This window comes from Mus caroli, chromosome 9 (genome assembly GCF_900094665.2).
Source record: "Mus caroli chromosome 9, CAROLI_EIJ_v1.1, whole genome shotgun sequence".
Lineage (NCBI taxonomy): Eukaryota > Metazoa > Chordata > Mammalia > Rodentia > Muridae > Mus > Mus caroli.
In genome coordinates this window covers 72,569,922-72,585,521 of record NC_034578.1, presented here as the reverse complement: position 1 = coordinate 72,585,521, position 15,600 = coordinate 72,569,922, and the positions used below count along the sequence as shown (strand labels likewise).

The window sequence follows — 15,600 nt, the reverse complement described above, 5'->3', positions numbered from 1 at the left end:
CCTCCCTCTACTTCAATTGCTGGGATCTGAGACTACAGGCATTTAACACCACATCCAATTGTTTGGAATTAAATCTAGGGCTTTGTGTGTGTTTGTGTAAGCACTCTACCAACTGAGCTACGATCCCAGTTCCTTAGCTTTTATCTGTCTTCCATGACAAGTTTGAAAGGCTGAAAGGCTTTCCCATTATCACGCTCTCCCATTAGTAACCAAGGGAATAAGAAAAGCCTTACTCTATATTATTTGTTTACAAAAGGCCCACCATGCAAGAAGGAAATGTATTACCAAAAAAAAAAAAAAAAAAAAAAGCCTATAGATAGGCTTTCTACCTTCCAGAGGGTCACGGGCAGGTATATATACAGGAGAAGAAAGCATTTTTCTCAGCCTAGTGTCTGTACCCTCTTATAACACCCTTCCTATTGTAAAGGACCGACCGGGTTCTTATGTATGGAGCCGCGCCCTTCTCCCTTGAACTACAACTCCCAGCATGCAGTCTGCCCCAAGAGTACGCACGCGCATGGGAGGGGACAGTGAAGGGGAACCAACTATACAGACAGCGCGGTCGGGTTTAGGGGCAGCTGGCGGGAGGATTCGGCAACTCCCTGAACTTGAGGCGCCGCGGAGTGTGGGCGCAGGGAAGAGCGATTCAAACCTTGCGGACTGTGCAGTGGGTCGGCGGCCAGACAGGTGAGTTCAGCCTAGTGCTTTCCAGGAAGTCCGTCGGCGGGCGCGGCAGCGGGTCGCTCTGGCCTGGGCGGCTGAGAAGGGAGCGGCTGTGCTTCCCGCGCCTTGCCCGCGGGCCTCGCTAGAGAACGGAGGGTGCCGGGCCGTTCCGGGACGGCGAGCTGTGCTGGGTGTCGCCCGGGGCCAGGCGCGCAGGCTCTGGGCTGGGGTTGAGTCACTTGCGGCCGGCCAGCAGGGGTTCGGGACTGGCCGGATAGGGTTCGGGGCCCGCCACCTAGTGTTCGGGACCCGCCGACTGAGGTTCAGAACAGACCACCTGGGGTTCGGAACCGGCCGGCTGGGATTCGGGGCCCGCCACTAGTATTTGAGACCGGCCTCCTGGAGTTCGGGACTGTCTACGTAGGATTTGGGGTTTGGCTGTCTGGGTTTGGGACCGGCCTGTGCTCCGGAACCGGCGTAGCTGGGAAGCTGTCTGAGAAGCGCCTTGCCCCGCCGCCCCTCTACCCCAGCCATCATCTCTCTGCCTGACTGTTGTTGGATGAGAAGAAACCCACAAAACTTGGGACACACCCTTTTTGTGATTGAAATCTGGTGTCTTGCATTGGCCATTTTGCTTTATCTGCTCTGCCCTGCCTTAGAATAAGTTTCTGGCTCCTGTGCAGCACAGCTGGGGCCAGCTGTGAAGCTGATGCTGGTTTGTTTTGAGGACGTGACTGGGTCGTTGTATCTTCGCTTACAGAAGTTGATGCGTTTCCTCCGCAAGTCTGCATTCTGATTACAAACAGAAATGGGAAACAGCCCCAATTTTTACTTTCCTTTTCTTTCTCGTCTCTTTCCCTCTCTCTTCTCTGTTTAAGAATCCCCTTTCCCCTTTCAAATCCTACCACACACACACACACACCCACGTTCCCTTTCTACTCTCCCACCCAACCCACCCCACTTCTTTCTTGTCTTCTAAGAATCACATTCCCAACTTGACCTCTGCTTCTCTTAAAAAAAAAAAAAAAAAAAAAAAAAAAAACCACAGTCATCTATTTGGTAATGAACACTGCAGTAAAACTTATCCCAGGAGGTCATACTTAAACAGGAAATGAGCCTGTGGAGATTTGCTGGCTATGAGCAGTCTTCTTTGGTTTCTGACATTTAGTGCAGTTCATGTTTCTTTTTCTGAAAAATTTCGGAATAGTTTTTTTTTTTTTTGGCATATTAAATTGATTAATCAATTGACCTGTCATTATTTTAGAAGAATAGCTTTGCTCAGACTCCTTTTTATTAGTTCTCTTCCTAGTCCTAGTCACACATTTTACACACATATCTATCTCTTTTTGATATTTTGAGCTGTGTAGCTCAGGCTGGCCTTTAAGCCTCAGCTTCCCAGTACTTGAATTACAGACGGAGCCACCGAGTCTGGCCATGTCTATAATGTATTAAGAGCTGACAGTAGGGCCAGGAGAGAAGGCTCAGAAGGTGAGAACACACACAGAATCCCATCTCTGGTTCTACACGTGAGATCCATCATATTCCAATCTTAAACGACCTTGCCTTGCGTCTCTCAGCTTTTGTAGTTTATCTTAGGATGAGATTGGTGGTAGCCAGGTAACCCATGATTATCCTATCCTTCTATGGTGTATGTGTGTTCAGGTCTTTGCATGCTCTTGTGTGTTCACATGTATGAACATGCATGTGAAAGCCTGGAAGTTGATGTCATATCCTCCTGGATCATATCCACTGAACCATATCCCTATAATTATTAAAGAATTAATCCATTTGGAAAACCATGGCTATGTGTATATCATTCCAACCTTGGTGCTAGACAGGCACGACCAAAGGTGTCTTCTTGAGGCTATTACTGCCCTGTAGCTGATTTATCCTTCATCTTTGTGGTAGGCCATTAGGCCACGCTTCACCAGATAGGCATTAAATACTTATAGGTCAGATCCCATCACAATTCCTGGTTTTCAGTGTAATAACAAATTTTTTTCAGGCTGGAGATATAGCTCAGTAATTAAAGGCTTGCCTAGCATGTGTAAGGACCTAGCACCACAAAAGCAAAAAGATAATTTTCAATTCCCACAACTGGCTTGTGGCTTATTTATACAACAGGTTCAGTACAACAGAATGAACCTAAGGGCCTACATCATGTAGGGACAACACTTTTCACCCTTAACATGCATAAATCACCATGCCTGTTCATTTTGAAGTGGAGTTTAGAATTTGCATATCTTAAGTAGAAGTTACACTTTGAAAACCAAAATGGGAAGATAATTTTGAAAAGACGTTTTAAAGATGCTTATAATGGTTCTTTTAAGACAGGTGCTGATAATTGTAGTATCAGATATGATTGCAGGACTTGTCTAATTTTCAGTTAAAAAAAATTTGTTTGAGACAGGGTCTCACATACCCTAGACAGACCTCGGATTTACAACGTGGCCAAAGTTAGCCTTGAACTCCCGATCTTCCTGCCTCTGCATCCTGAATGCTGGGATTACAGGTGGATGCCACCCTGCCAGCTTCTCCTTCCCTCTTTTTCTGTACACGCTCAGCTTTCTTCCTCTTTTGTTGTGTGTGTTTCAGTAATTAACTAACTCAGCAAGTAAGCATCTTACTCTGTCCTAGACACTGGGGTTCTTGTGTGTGTGAGATAGGATCCCTGTGTGGACGCTTACTTTCTTTGGAGCTATGCCCATGTCCTGCTTCAGAGCAGTTTGGAGGGAATAAAAGCATGTGGTAGTTGTGTATCCAGGAGAGAACAAATAAAGTCAGTCTGTTTCCACGTACTAGTCATCGGTTCTCCCAGGCCTTCCCTTTCTGTCATGTTGGAGTGTGTGTGATATATCAACTCAGAGCAGTGAAATGTCGTACATTCACTTGGAACTTAAGATGAGTTGAATAAAAGGAAACCAGCTAGCTCCAAGCCCTGTGATCAGCAGGGTTGTATTTTCAGATATAGACACATACCTGGGTTAGAGATCAACAGAAAGAGGGGAAAAGATGAAAGGGAAAGAGACAAAGGAAGATAAGATGGAGATAGTGGGAGAAAATGGCTTTTAATACTGTCCCGTGTCAGTCTGTACTCTGCTGTCTTTGTTTAGGCTTGAATCATGAACTTCCTGCCTTCACTCACTCCCAGAGTGCCAGGACTATGGGCAAGTGCCACCACTCAGGAATCTTTGTTTCCTTTGTGGCAAGTTTTACCTTGTAGCCCAATCTGACCTGGAACTCACTAGGCACTGGTTGTTTGCACGCTCACAGCAAGCAGCCTTCTCCACTCAGCCTCCCAAGTGCTGGAGTTAGAAACGTGAACCACCACACCCCGATCCGTTTTCTTGATGAGGAGAGTCCAGGAGGGCATTCTTGTGCAGGCTCTAATTGTAGCTGAAACATGTGTCAATGCTGGTCATTGACCTACCTGTTGACACTTGGTTACACTTGCTCTTCTCGGATCATTTAAAATCATAAGTGTGAAATTATATTGAAAAGAAAACAGTATAGAAAACAAATATTTAATTTGTGATGGTCCAGTAACTTGTTAGATATTAAAATTGTAGTCAAATTCTAGCTGCATATGTATCAGAAGATGGCCTAGTCGGCCATCAGTGGAAAGAGAGGCCCATTGGTCATGCAAACATTATATGCCTCAGTACAGGGGAATGCCAGGGCCAAGAAGTGGGAGTGGGTAGGGGAGCGTGTGGGGGACTTTTGGGATAGCATTGAAAATGTAAATGAAATAAATACCTAATAAAAAATTGGAAAAATAATAAAAAATAAAAAGGGTTTAAATCTGAGCATACATCCTTGTATCTGCCTGAATCCATTAGTGGGTATATATGTATGTATATATACTCACACATGGGGGTACATTTGTGTGGAAGCCAGTGACTTTTTGAAGACAGGGTCTTTCTACACAGCCCAGGCTGTCCTGGAACTCACTATATAGACCAGGTTGGCCTCAGACTCACATAGATCTTGCTCTTGCCTCCTGAGTACTGGGATTACGGATATGTACCACCATGCCAGGTTCTACCTAATCTTTCTAAGACAGCATTTCTTACTGAGCTTGGAACTCCCTGAGCTCAAGTCAGTAAGGCTGACTAGTCAATCACAGAGACCCAGGATCCTCCTGTCTCCTCTTCCCCAACTCAGGGATTGCAGGCACACAGCGCCTGACTTATATGGGTACTGGGGAATCAAAACTCAGGTCCTCATGCTTGCATGGTGAGTTCCAGCTGAGCCATCTCCACAGACCTCTATCAGTTTGTGTTGTTTTGATACTTAGTAGAAATGAAGGAATAGAGGTTTTAATAATCCAAAGTGGTAATAGTTGGAAGTGCATGCATTATAGTACTCTAAAATTTCTTTTGAAACAAAATCAGGGTTTCTCTGTGTAGCCCTGGCTGTCCTGGAACTCACTTTGTAGACCAGGCTGGCTTCGAACTCAGAAACCCGCCTGCCTCTGCCTCCCGAGTGCTGGGATCAAAGGTGTGCGTTACCACGCCCAGCTAATGCTGCTCTTTTTATGATTCCTGTTTCTTACATCTTGACCAAGAAGTTTTTCACCTATCCCTAAGGCTATAAAGATACTATGGTTTCTTTACAGGGTCTCTCATGTACCCTCGGCTGGCCTCAAACTCAACTATGTTTCAAGAATGGCCTTTTCTCACGGGTAGTCACTAAGCCTCTGGAGACTTGATATAGATTGAATCACAGAACAAGTGATCCTTTGTGACTGACGTCTTTCACTTGTGCCGTTTGTTGTTGTTAGAGTCACTGTGTAGTTCAGGCTGGGCCTGGAACTTACTGTGTAGCTTAAGCTCTTTAAATGTGGCGGAAGGGTCTCCCTCGGGCTTTGTGCTGGTGTTATAGGGTGAGTCACTGTGTCTGCCTTTGTTCCCTTTTTTTCCTTTTAGAATTGCATTTATTTATTTTGTATGTGTCTGTGATGTGCATTGTGGGTGGCCATGTGCCACCATGGTACTTGTGTGGAGGCCAGAGGAGAGGCATAGGGATCTGTTATGCCCCTCTACCTGGTGTGTCCCAGGAATTGAACTTAGCCATCAGGCTTGGGAGCAACTGCCCTGACCTCACTAAGCCATCTTGCTGACTTTGGTTTTTCTCTTCTTTTTCTTTCTTTCTTTCTTTCTTTTTTTTTTAAAGGGTTTCTTTGTAGTCTGTGTAGCTGAAGGTGACCTTGAATTTTTGATTCCCTTGCCTTTCTCTCCCAAGTGTTAGGGTTATAGGCATGGCATGTTCTACCAGTCAAACCCAGCGATTTGTGTGTGCTAGACAGGTGCTCACCAACTCTCCTGTATCCTCAGCTCAACCCTTGCACTCCTGAGAGAGAATTACTAAAATACTATTAAGTTTCCATGCTGGGTGTGACCTTTTGTGACCTGTCAAAATATACACTCCCTAGGGTATTCATGCTCAATATCTACACCCACTCTCTAGGGAAGGAACCCAAACACACAAAAACAAACTTACAAAATAAGGTTACTGATAGACAGAGATAACCCTTTGCTGAAGTGCATGTGAGGAAAATGGACAGAAAATAAACAGGGAGAAGTGAGGGCAGAGTGGACAAGATGCTAAAAGTACCATGGCAAGGCAACTTTTTAAATTTTTAGAGAGGGTCTTTTATGTGTTTCTGGCTGGCCTGGAACTCACTACACAACCATGGTGGCCTTGAATTCCCAGCATCCTCCTGGTTCTCTCTCCTGTTGAGATACAGGCATGGCCCATAGCATCTGGCTGCATGTTAAATGTATTCAGAGTGTGCTAGAGTCGTGGGGCATGTCTCTGATCCAGGCACCAGAGAGTCTGAGGCAGGAGGATCCCAAATTTAGGGCTTAGACTTGTAAGTAAAATAGTTTTAGTCCTTAACTTACTGAATAATAAGTCCCTTATTGAACAAGATTCTATTACTAATACTTAGATATACTCTGGATTCCCATATGTAAAATTACAAAGCAAGATATTTTGTTATAACTAATGAGAAGTTGTTGAGGAATATTCCTTTGTTGTGCATAGCAGCAAAAGAGAGATTGCCCTTTAAATATGTATATATCATCAGGCTCAAATTAAATGTGTGTACCATTCCATTAGCACTCACCTTGGGCAAAGATGACGCGTTTTCTTACAGCTTGAAGGTTTCAGAGTTAATCCCCAACCCACACCCCTCTTTTTTTTTTCCCTGAAGTTTGCCCTAAAATATATAGTTATTGCCATAAACCACAACCAAGCAGGGGACAGGGCTGAGACACAGCAGTGTGGTTTTACCTCCAGCAAACACTCCTCAGTGAGTTCCTGGATGTAGTTTGTCCTCCCCCCACCCCATCCCCCTCCCAAGCAGCAGAAGAAACCTTACACAGTCTCCTACCCCCAAGTCTAAACCTTAGGTTTGGCCCCTGTCTTCTGATTAGGACACTAGGGAACTGCCTTCAAGGAAGTGTGTTGTTTCTACTGGTCTCTGAAGAATATAAAAATATTTGAACACACAGGGGGACAGGATATTTTAGGTTGTAATAAAACAGTGTGATCTAAGGATGGGAAGTGGAAAAGCTTGGAGACTGGACTAATGGTTTGTGTTGTCTTTTGTTGTTGGGGGGGGGGAGGGAAGGAGCAGGGAGGGAGGGAGGAAGCTTGTTTGTGTGCCTGGGTGTGTTTGTGCTGTTGATTGCAGACCCCTCCCAGAGTCCAGGAGAGATTGTCAGATGCCTTGGCACTGGAGTTACAGGTGACTGAGTGGCTGACCATGAGAACTGGAAACTGAATTCAGGTCCTCTGTCCGTGCAGTGTGCACTCCTAACTACCTAGCCATCTCTCCAGTTCCTTTTTGTCCTGTTTTGAAACAGCGTCTCCCTATGTAGCCCTGGATGGTCTTACATGTCTCTTTTACGTTTGTTTGCGTGTCTCTCAGCATACTCAAGGAGGTGGGAGGATAACTTACTTTCAGGCAACTGTTTTCTCCTTCCAGGGATCACACTCGGGTCATCAGGCAGCAGATGTCTGTACCCTGAGCCACCTTGCAGGTCCCATGGACTCATTTCTTTATCTGTCCTTTTTCTCTTTACTTTTTTCTTCCTTTCCTTCCCCTGGCTCCAGTCCCTGCTGCCTTTTAGCCTAGGCTTTGATCTTTTGCTTACTCTACGCTTTTCTCCCTCTGCTGGCTGAATCTGCCTGTTTCTGACCACCCACAGTTATCTTGGAACGTTGGCAGCACTAATTGTCAGGCCCACGGGTTTGAACTGCTAATTATGGATTGCCTTGGTTTTTAAAGTAGCTTTATGTTGAGTTTCATTTTCCCAAATAGATGGTATCCATTGGGCTCTTAGGTCTCAGGGAACACAAACGGCTTAGGCTTGCTGGCTGTGGTGCTGGGGCTGGGATCAGCATGGATTATTATTACAAAACCACTGAGCTCCCAAAATGAACTCCAGCTGGGATTCAGAATGGCCTCTTAGAAAGATGCCCACCCCCATGCCAGTTTCCTGCACATGTGGCTTGCTTGGGGTCTCTGTGGCTCTTTTCTGTGCTTTTTCTCCACTCTAGGATATTACTTATTATTTTTTTTTAAATGGAAATTATAACGTAATTTATCTTGACTATTAAGTTGTTTTGGAGTTGTCTTAAACCTTCACTCTAAGGCTAATAATGTCTGGCCTCACTTCCTGACACAGCCCTTTTCCCCTAAAGACTGGCATTCTCTGCTTTGTCATGACATATGGTTTCCCTAAAGCTTCAACTCATTTGTTTTTGGCTTTAAGATGTAGGGTCTATCATTGTAGCCCAGGCTTGCCTCGATTTCAGTGGCAGTTCTGAGGGCTGGGATCATAGATATAAACCACCATACATGTGTAAGAGTGTTTGCCTGTCTCAACGTGTGTGCACCATGTATGTGCTGCTGTGTGTGGAGGCCAAGAGAATAGTGGATCCCCTGAAGGCGGAGTTACAGGTGGTTGTAAGGTGCTATTTGTGTTCTTGGAACCAAACCCAGGTTCTCTCTCTCTGCAAGAGCGGCCAGTACTCTTTCTGGGACTTAAGGGTTTTTGTAAATATATTAAATTGCTTTGTTTTGCTTTACTTTGTTTTTCCTTCTCTTTTATACCCAGCTGTGGCTTGCTCTCAGTCACTTTGATTTAATTAGCTGTTGAACCATCTCTCCAGTCCTTTGGCTCAGTTTAAATGTGACTCTTCCTGATTTATGGAGTTTTCCCCAGATTTGATGATACATGATCTTTCAAGTTGGGTTTTTGTCTCCCCACTATCCAAATTAGATTTGATCTGCCATGCGTGGGTTGAAAGAACAGAAAAAGGACATTTATATATTTTTATCTTGTTGTGTGTATGCACATGAGTGCAGTGCCCTTGGAGGCCAGAGGCATTGGATCCCCTGGAGCTGATAGGAGGTTGAGAGCTGTCCAGCATGGGTCCTGAGAATCAAGTTCGGGTCATCTGCAAAAATAGCACGTGCTCTAACCACCGAACCACCTCTCCAGCCTCTTGGTGTAAAGTTGCCTTTTGCATATTTTACTGTAGTATGCAACTACTTGCTGGGGTTTAGAGGTTTTTGTAAATACATTAAATTGCTTTGCTTGTTTTGCTTTACTTTGTGTTCTTTCTCCTTTACTCAGCTGCGGCTTGCTCTCAGTCACGTTGATTTAATTAACTTCTGTTGATGTGAAGTATTAGTGACATGATAGTAATTGTTGAAATTAGTAACTATTACTGACTATGATAGAACTTGATTGTCTTATAAAAGTAGTATGAGATTGTGGGGAAATAGGAACTTTAAATCTTACATTCACTGAGAAGTATATACTCTTGGGCAGGCTCTTTTTTCTCCCTGAGCCTCAGATTGGTTTTTAACAAATAACAGGATATTATTAGTAATGTAAATTAATATACTTATATCAGATATTATAAATATTAATATTATGCAGGGTTATTGAATAATGTGTTGCTATATTTTATATTTTACGTCATGTACTATTATTCTTGTGTAATGTTAAAGAAGTTTGCAGATAAGATATATGCAAGTGAAATTTATTCCTCTTTTTCTTCATTGTTGTGGCATGTGGTCCCTTATCAATCTGAGAAGCTCAAGTAGAGAGGGGAACCTTCAGGCTGCTGAGGTGGCCTGGCAGGTAAAGTGCTTGCTGTGTAAGCCTGGTAACCATCTCCCAACCTTGTCCTATCATCTCCCTCCGTGTGCGTGTCATGCCACAGAGGTACCTGTATTTACAGATACACATTGTGCATACACATACACACACTGATAATAAATACAAATTTTGAAGTATTTCTTAATGTTATAATTGAAGCACAGGCAGTTTCATTCTGTCACTTAAAATAATAATAATTACAGTTGTGATAGTCAGTTTTAGATGTATCTTGAACTTCTGTTTTCAGCCTTTGCTTACCTCTCAGCAACTTTGCTTCTTTTCCAAGTGGCCTTTTATTTCTCTGTGAGTCTCTTGAGTTCTCTGACTATGAAAGGAAAATGTCCTTTATCCTACTTTTAAAGAATCCGTGCCAAGGCAGCCCCTGTACCCACTTCTTGGCCAATAGCCACAGTTTCTGAGACTTCCCGTCTTTCCTCAGCTCTGCTTTCGTCAGCTGTCCCCAGGCCTTCATGTTGATTTGTTTTTCTTTCCACCTCTGTTCCCTCCCACTTCTCCTTCCCAGAAACTGCCTCCCCAACTGTATGCTTCTCATTATTCTAGTCATTTTTCATGGCTTTGCTTTGTGTTGTATGTGACTACGCTTTTTAAGTATACATGAACTAGTGTATACAAACATAAAAGTTATGCATAGCATAGTAATGGTATGGTAGGAATGTATACTTACATGTGTTACTTAATGTCCAAATCAGATTAAACTCATCTCCTCAAACATTTAGTATTTCCTAATGGTGAATGCTGTCAAAATCTCTTCTTTGGGCATTTTAAATGTATTACATGGTTTTATCTATGGTTACACCATTTTGCCACAACATACCAGGACTTCTTCACCTTGTGTAACTGTAATTTAAAGCCCGTTGATCAGCCCGTCTTAACCCCCCACCCCCACCCTGGGTATATGTATTTTCAAGACTACATTATAGTGAGGGTTGTTGTTTTGTTTTGTTTTCAAGACAGGGTTTCTCTATGTGGCCCTGGCTGTCCTGAGACTTATTCTGTAGACCAGGCTGGTCTCGAACTCAGATCTGCCTGCTTCTGTCTCCTAAGTGCTGGGATTAAAGGTGTGCACCACCATGCCCAGTTTATAGTGAGTATTTTAATCACTTAAAATGACCCCTTCTATTCTTTTTTTAAAAGATTTATTGTTTTATTTTATGTATGTGAGTACACCATTGCTCTCTTCAGACACACCAGAAGAGGGCATCAGATTCCATTAGAGATGGTTGTGAGCCACCATGTGGTTGCTGAGAATTGAACTCAGGATCTCTGGAAGAGCAATCAGTGCTCTTAACTGTGGAGCCATCCCTCCAGCCCAACCTCTTTTATTCTAATTTCACATGAAACTTATACTTTGTTCTAGAGGTTTTATGTGGTTTTGGTCATGAAACTTCTAGTACAGACTTGTAAATACCACGTCTTACTGGACCACACTTCAGCTTAGTCACTGAATTACTTTTTTTAATGCTATAAGGCATCAAGGTATATTATACAAATTCTAGTCTTGTATCTTTTATAACCATAATGAGTTCAATCCCTGATACCCACATGGAGGGAGGAGATAGCTAGCTGACTGCTGAAAGCTGACCTCTTACTTCCACAGAGGTGCTGTGTTGACACATGTACACACAAGGAAGGAAGGAAGGAAGGAAGGAAGGAAGGAAGGAAGGAAGGAAGGAAGGAAGGAAGGAAGGAGAGAGAGAAAGCTTCTCCTTAATCTGAAAATTAATTTTAATAACAAAGATTCCTGTATACCCAGACTTTTGAAATTAGAGTAATAAGCATTGCTGACCCCTAAAAATCACAAGTATGCTTGTGTCTGAGGTGTGCAGGAAATGCCTCTACAGGCAGGTATTCATACTAGCAGAGGCCCACGACATACGAATCAATGGCATGTAATAGGCTAGATAGTTCTGCTGAGTGTTGACCTTTGAGGAGGGAAGAGACCAGGTGATGGAAGGAGATAGAAAGGGCTTCAGGAAGATCAGGTTTGTGCTGGACTTAATGTGAGGAGTTTGGATAGGATGGAAAAGTCTGGAGATGGGTGGGGGCTCGTTGCAGAAATGTGGACACTCACCCTCCAGGGAACAAGGAAAGCAGCAAGGTGAGAGAGAAGTCTGTGAGACCCCGGCCTCCTGAGCTTTGGTTCATCAAGATCACCCGAGAAACAAGAACATTCCTAAGTACAGGCATGTGGTGTTAAAGAGTGCTCGGTGACTGAGCTGGCCTATCTGCAGCCTGGGAAAGGCTCTCTGTGAGGGCCTGCCTCCTGCCTCCTTGTGAGATCCATATTGTGTCACTTCCTGGAACCTTGCCGAGGAAGGAGCAAGGACTGGAGATAAGGATGTTGTGTGTGTGTGTGTGTGTGTGTGTGTGTGTGTGTGTGATGCCATTGCTTGTTTTTCAATTTTTAGCGATGTGGAGTTTGGGATGTTGTTTCTCCTAATATTTCCTTAGGGGAAAGATCTTGAAGAAAAAAATAATCCCCAACTGGCCTCAGTCCCAGTTTGAGACTCACAGCCTTTAGTCAAAAACAGGGGAACTTGAGAGATTATGTGATCACGTACACTTGAGTAAGGGTTGACTATTGCTCTTATAGACTGTGAAGTGTTTTCTGATCTAGAATTATTTTTTCTTGTTCTCTGTTCTCCTTTTTGTGGTTGTGAGGAATGAAGCCACTGCCTCACTAAACATGGGCGTCTCTTACCAGGTCTGTTGGGTAGTTCATGATTCTTGCTTTGCTCTTTACATCAAAGCACTTTTTCTTGGTTTTTGGTTTTGTTTTTTGGGGGTTTTGTGTTGTTGTTGTTTTGTTTGTTTTTTCAAGACAGGGTTTCTCTGTGTAGCCCTGGCTGTCCTGGAACTCACTCTGTAGACCAGGCTGGCCTTGAACTCAGAAATTCGCCTGCCTCTGCCTCCCAAGTGCTGGGAATAAAGGTGTACACCACCACTGCCCGGCCAAAGCACTTTTCTTATTACTTCAGTGCAGTAATAGGAAATCAGTAAATTCGAAATCAGAGATTTCTTTGTGTGCAGAATCAAAATGCAGCAGACAGGTGAGCTGCCCCTCAAAAGTGAATGCGTGCATGAACGAACATGATACAAAACTGAAAAGGGTGTCGCTTGGTATGTCGTGAAGTGGCTCACAACCATGGACCATAAGGTCTCTTGATAGTCATTGGAGGTTCTTTCTGCCTTTAATCCCAGCACTTTGTAAGTGCAGGAGGATTAGGAGTTCAAGGCCATCCTTGTTTATAGAGGAAGTTCTGGCCAGCCTGAGCTACATGAGAACCTGTCTCAAAAGGAAACTAGAAGAAAAAAGCTTCTTATACCTAATAAAATAGGTCTAACTTAAGAGACAGATGTTAGTAAGTAACGGAGGACTGCTAAGCTTCCCTAGAATATGACCTGAAATTAAACTGAAGCTTTGATGAGATCTGTTTCCCAGGAGCCCTTTCCTTAAATTTCAATTTCCCTCCTCCCCACTCCCCTCCTTTTTGAGACAGGGTCTCACTGTGTAGTTCTGGCTCCTTGAAACTTGATCTATAAACCTGGCTATCCTTCGGACTTGTGACCATTCTCCTGCCTCTACTTCCCCAGCATTGGGACTGCAGGTGTGTACACCACCACTCCCAGCTTTTTCTTTTTTTTTTCAGTAAGAGAAAATGTGGTAGATTGGCCACAATATATGGTAAGTGAATTCCTACCAAAGTAGGAAGAAAACAGGTCTATTGAGTATGTCACAAACAGGTTTATCGAGTACACTGCAGGGAGTAGCCAGCTGGGCAGTAACGAAAGCACTGCCTGAAACCTGACTTTATCTTGGTGAGAGACCACGGCTGAGGGTGCAGGCTCACTCCCTCACAGCTGTCCTGCCAGTGCTCAGGAGGCTGGGCTCCACCAGAAGGCTCTGGGTGTGCACAGTAAGCAAGAAGTCCGCGTGTTCCTTTGAGTGTTTCATCATAACACTAATCACAATTGTACATTCATGACTGAAACTTTTTTGCATTCATTCCTTACTTAAAGGTGTGCTGACCCCTTATGTTTTCATAGAGACATTTTAATTTTGTGTTGGAGTCAGTGGAAGGATAAGAAATCCCAGTTGAGCCGGGCGTGGTGGCGCATGCCTTTAATCCCAGCACTCGGGAGGCAGAGGCAGGCGGATTTCTGAGTTCGAGGCCACCCTAGTCTACAAAGTGAGTGCCAGGACAGCCAGGGCTACACAGAGAAACCCTGTCTCGAAAAACCGAAAAACCAAAAAAAATGAAATCCCAGTTGGAGTCGGCTTGGTGTGGAGGAGGCCTTCACCAGTGTGATCATGCCACTAGAACTTTTTCTCCTCTAGTAGTTAACAGCATGGCCCATGTGTGACTTCATTGCTTTATTCCTTCTTTCTTTGTTTCTTTCTTTCTTTAGTTGATCTGGTTTCTTTTGAGTCCCTTTTCTGAAATGTTTGTATCTGCCTAGCATGGTTTTCTCAGCTTTCATGGTTTTCCTCTCTGCGTGTACATTGTTCATCCTAGCAGTGACAAGGGCAAGTCAGTGCTATGTTTTTCTTTTTCTAAGGTCGAGTCAAATGGTGTTTCTTTAAGCTCATGCTGTTACATCTAGAAAGACAGGAACCCCTGAAATCCCCGAAAGTGACCAGATCTTAGCCCTGGGTGAGTCCTTTCCTAGTGGCTGGGTTAGCAGCTAAGGCAGAACCTGGGCTCTGGTAATATGGTGTTTGATTTGCAGTGTTTGCCATGGACATACAGGGATTGCCAGACTAGCGCCACCTCGACTATTCATCTGGTACAGGAAACTGAGAGGAGATCGACTTGTTCAAAGCCAGAGCACCAATTAAGTTCATAGATCTGCTGACCCTTGTTCAAGGGTAGGGGCTGGGGGGCCCCTGCTCTCTTTTTAATTTTCTTCTTTTTGTTTTTTTTTCTTTTAGAGTGTTATTTAGAGAGGGGGGAGGGAGAGAGAGCCTGTCTGTCTGTCTGTCCCCACAGAGGCCAGAGGTATGGGATCCCTCTGGAGCTGGAGTAACAGGTAGTTGAGCGATGGTCTGGATGGTGCTAAGAGTCAAGCAGCCCGTTAGGCTTTTTTCTTCCAAAGGATTTTGGATTTTTCTGGAGGGTTTCCCCCCCTCCTTTTGTGATATTTAAACTCTACCAAGCACTTAAATTTGTCCTAGTTTGTTACAGGTCTCAGGTAAGAGCTTCGAGACATTCAGAAAATAGAGGCACAGAAAGGGTCTTTAGGAATGTGCTTAGCTTACTTTGAAAACTTATTTTTTAAATTTAAGGTTTTTCCATTATGTTTTATAAATATACCATTTTATCCCAATTATGAGCTAATAAGACTCACCTCTGCTAAAGGGGGGAGAATAAATTTTTATTAGAAAGAAAAATTTTAAATCTGGTCCAAAAGAATGAAAACTAGTAGAATCTAGTAGAGGGAAACTTTAAGAACTTTATTTTAGGGCTCAAGAAAGTTCAAGGGTTAAGAATATTGGCTGCTCTTCCAGAGGACCTGGGTTAGATTTCCAGCACCCACATGGCAGCTCACAACTGTCTATAACTCTAGTCTCAAGAAGTATGATGCCTTTTGGGGCCTCTGTAGTCACCAGGTACACATGTGGTGCACAAACATACCAGTTAGCATTGTGTTTATTTTATGTGTAAGGAGGCCAGAAGAGAGGAGGGTCAGAGTCCCTGGAGCTGCAGTGGCAGACGATTGTGAGTACCATGTA

At 43.8% G+C, this 15,600-nt stretch overlaps 1 protein-coding gene across 1 annotated transcript in view; it reads left to right on the top strand.

The window, feature by feature from the left end:
• The first annotated feature begins 531 nt into the window (after positions 1 to 531).
• Positions 532 to 15,600, top strand: part of Tmod3 (tropomodulin 3) — a 58,223-nt gene continuing 43,154 nt past the window's right edge. The window contains exon 1 of the mRNA XM_021173025.2: positions 532 to 687. The gene's annotated coding sequence lies outside the window, so the exon portion shown is untranslated. The remainder of the gene's footprint in view (positions 688 to 15,600) is intronic.